The sequence below is a fragment of the Notechis scutatus genome, chromosome Z (assembly GCF_049901735.1).
Source record: "Notechis scutatus isolate UNSWTSFEM ecotype Mainland chromosome Z, rNotScu1.2, whole genome shotgun sequence".
Classification (NCBI taxonomy): Eukaryota; Metazoa; Chordata; class Lepidosauria; order Squamata; family Elapidae; genus Notechis; species Notechis scutatus.
The window spans coordinates 57,115,643-57,119,754 of record NC_142025.1 but is presented as its reverse complement, the minus strand read 5'-3'; the positions used below and the strand labels follow the sequence as shown (position 1 = coordinate 57,119,754).

The following is a 4,112-nucleotide window of genomic DNA, read 5'->3' as shown; positions in this document are numbered from 1 at the left end:
TATGCTCACAGAGAGAAACGACGAGACATGCAGGTTCAGATCAACATTGCACATTCACTCCTGGCTTCAATATCACGTTGCTTTATCACAAATCCAAAAATTAATAAAAAAAATTAATTTTACTTTTCTGATGAGTTAGGATTCATCTTTCACTGTTCTGTCGCTTGCACAGAGCTAGCTTTATAGCTGTGCAAATGCAGATAGCTAACTCAATAAAGCTTCCATAACAAAGTTCATTTATTGGTACTTCAGGTATCTTCATAATTCACATTTATGACGAAGTTCTTCTTTAATGACCAATCCTTTGTATATCTGCCTTGTACGTGAAAGATGGTTATCTCCTAACCCATTTTGTAGCGATAGAAGGAAGATGCCATGAGGTAGAGAGTTCAGACAAAGAATGAGGAAAACTCCCTTAACCCATGAAGGGTCAATTCAGTGACCAATCAGGATTACAGATGTAACCATGTGAGATGAACTACATTTCCCAGGATACCTTTAACTACATTTACCATGATGCATTCCCTTAAGGGGACAGCTCATAATTCCTAAGTAACTATCCAACTCCCATAGACTGGCTGGGACAGCACTTCGTTTTTCCACTATTGTGCAAACAATTCTAGCCGCTATTAACAAATGTAACATTAAATATGTATTGTACTCCCTTTATGTGGGTACCAACAAGATATTACTGGTTTTAAAATTTAAATCTATATGTTGCTTTACCATTTTTGCTAACCTGGACACTATATCCTCTTGAATAGCTACACTAGCAGTGCCCAATACTGAATTCATATATTCCAGTTTTTTAAACTGAGGAATAAATTTCAGAAAAAGAATTCAGTATTGCTCGGTGAATGTGCTTATCAATTCCATTTGTAATCTAACTTTTTAGATGATTTTGTACTATCATCTTTTTTTTTTGTACTATATATATCTGCATAAGGCTGTAAAAAGCTTCAGTGTATTTTTAAGCTGCATTCTAAAAAGGTTAGGTGAGCGAACATGGCTTCCCCTGGCTTCTCTCTCTCTGCTATAGAGAGAGCATTCCATTAGGGACTGTTGGTCCAGGTAAGTAGTCTTGGCTACGAAAGATTTTTGTGCCACTACTGGCACAAAATAACAAACTCCCTTGGTTTGTTAATAGTATTTCCATTTCAAGTGTTCCTTTTTCAATTAATCAATTGTAATTATGAAAATATCAGCCATTCTTTTATATACACAGTGCAACATCTTTTTTATAGACTGTCATTTTCAAATCCACTTTCAGTTCCATCTCATTCTTGTCTGGTGAAATTTGTTCCTCTTCCATAACATCTTTTAAACACTAACTAGCTATAGTGTCAGGGACTTTTAAAAGTAACTGAATATTACTGATCTCCGTTCCTTGCCTGCTTTCTTTGCTTGCCACTGCCTTCACCACTCAACTTACAACAACAATCGAGTCCAAACCACTGTTGATTATTTTGCAGCATATTGCCAAGATGAAAAGGCAAATGAATTTGTCTGCTTTCTTTGGCAAGAAAACAAAAGGAGATCCAAAAGAGTCACAACCACAACCATTGGAGTCTGAGGAAAGCAGAGCCAGCACATCATCCATCAAAGAAAGTGGAGCCAGCACATCATCCATACCATAACCAGAGGAAGGAGCCAGCATATCATCAGGTACTGGAAGAGCTGAATCAGACATTGAAGAGAACCTTCCTGACTGCTGATACTGCAGCAATACAATAATTTTAGGGAAAAATATGATGGACTGGACGTTTCATTGAAAAAATTAGGTTGCAAGTATTGCAGAAGATTTGAAATTTCAACCAAAGAAAAAAGTGTCCACGGAGCTAAGGAATGGAAGAATTACCAAAATGAACCATCAGGAAGGAGTAAAGAAATCCAACAAGCTTCCCTCAGAATGAAATTGAAGGAACATTTCTCATCTAAGGCTCACAACATCTGTACAGAGAAGTTAAAGCAATGTGAGCAGGATGCCATAAACAAAGGACTGGAGAAGATGAGTGAGAAATATCTGGGTAGTACATATAGTGTTTATTACAGTTTATAGTCTGGCACAAACATGCAGAACATTTTCATATATAGAAGATCTGATTGAGTTACAAAAAAGAAATGGTGTAGATTTGGGAACAGGATTGCATTCACGTAGAACTGCAGTTGCAATAGTAGATTTCATTGCAAAAGATATCAGAAAACATTTATTTACCAAAATTATTGAGAAAACTCGCAAAATCTGTTTGATAATTGACGAAGCCTCAACAATATCTTCCAAACCAGTTCTTATACTGTACTTAAAAGTTGAGGATCCATTTTTCTCACCAACAATTTTCCTTGAACTAGTAGAATTAGAAACAAAATGCAGAGACAAGATGTTGTTCAGTTATAGAAAGTTTGAATAAAGTTGGGTTTAATAGAAACTATCTGGATAAACATTTAATTGGATTTTTCTCTGAGGGAGCCAGTGTTATGCTTGGGAGAAAATCTGGGGTAAGCACTAGGATAGCCAAAGAGTTTCCAAATATTATAATATGGAACTGTTTAAACCATTGTCTTCAACTTGTTTTAGATGATTCTATTAGGGAAATAAAGCAAATCAATCATTTTCAAATTTTTATTGATAAAATATATTCTATTTTCCATCAATCGAATAAGAACCTAATTGAGCTTAACAAAATCTCTGAACAACTTGAGATTGAAATTATAAAAATTGGTAGAGTTTTTGGACCAAGATGGGCTGCCTGTAGTTTAAGATCAACCCTAACTGTGTGGCAGGCTTATCCAGCGCTACATCAGTTTTTCTGTTCAAATAAAAAATACTCTGGTATGGCTGCCTGTCTTGAAAACTCATATTTTCTCACTGATTTGGCCTTGATGATTGATGTGCTAACTGAAATATCTCTCCTTTCCAATGCATTGCAAGTGAGAAACATAGACATTATAAAGGCTGAAAAACTTGTGCTAAGATCAATTAGATCATTTGAAATGCTTATAGAGGAAAAGGGTTCATATGACAATAAAGTTGATGAATTAGTTACTTCAGAAACCTTTAAAAATATAAATTTTATACAAAATCATCGATTTGTGGTTTTTCCTCGTGAAAAACTTATACAAAGCATTGTAACTAATTTGAAGAAAAGATTGATGGATTGCGAACATTTAAAAACAGGCTGCCAATTTAAAGACATTGATCAATTAAAATTTCTAAATTATTTGGAGCCAGATTATTGGAACATTGAAGGAGTGGTGGTTCCATGGAGAGCAGCTGAAGGACAATTGGCTGCATTTGATGAAATTTTCAATTATGTAATCAATATTAATGATTATTGTGATTTCATAGAAAATGTACGAAAAGATTCTAAAAATTATACAATTCCTTGCAGCAATAAAAAGGCTAGACATATTATTAAAACTATTGCAATCAGTTCAGCAGAGGCGGAAAGGGGCTTCTCGCAGATGAACATAATATGTTCAGAAGGGAGAAGTTGCCTTACAGTTTCCAATATTACAAACCTCCTGACCATCAGTCTAATTGGCTTACTTCTGCAAGAATGGGACCCTGTTCCTTGGAAACTGGCAAAAAGCACTTGCTAAGCAACTGGCCACTAAGTGAGGACCTGGTCATTAAGTGAGGACCACTTAAATTTGGGTTTCCAGCCACATGGCCACCTGCCCGGGCCTTGCCTGGGCCTCCCCAGGCCTTGGAAACTGGCAAAAAACACTTGCTAAGCAATTGGCCACTAAGCGAGCACCTGGTCATTAAGTGAGGACCACTTAAATTTGGGTTGCCAGCCACATGGCCACCTGCCCGGGTCTTGCCTGGGCCTCCCCAGGCCTTGGAAACTGGCAAAAAGCACTTGCTAAGCAATTGGCCACTAAGCGAGGACCTGGTCATTAAGTGAGGACCACTTAAATTTGGGTTGCCAGCCACATGGCCACGCCCACCCCAGTCACATCACCACGTAGCCATGCCCAATCTGCAAGCCACTCCCACCCGTCATATGACCACCAAGCCACACCCACAAATTAGGCCACACCCACAGAACTGGTTGTTAAGACATTTGAATCCCACCCCTGCTATTACCACTACTGTTTGTGATTGCACT

The 4,112-nt window shown here is 37.5% G+C and overlaps 1 pseudogene; it reads left to right on the top strand.

Annotated features, from left to right (window-relative positions):
• Window positions 1–375: 375 nt before the first annotated feature.
• Window positions 376–3,600, top strand: LOC148128881 (E3 SUMO-protein ligase KIAA1586 pseudogene; annotated as a pseudogene).
• The last annotated feature ends 512 nt before the right edge of the window (window positions 3,601–4,112 follow it).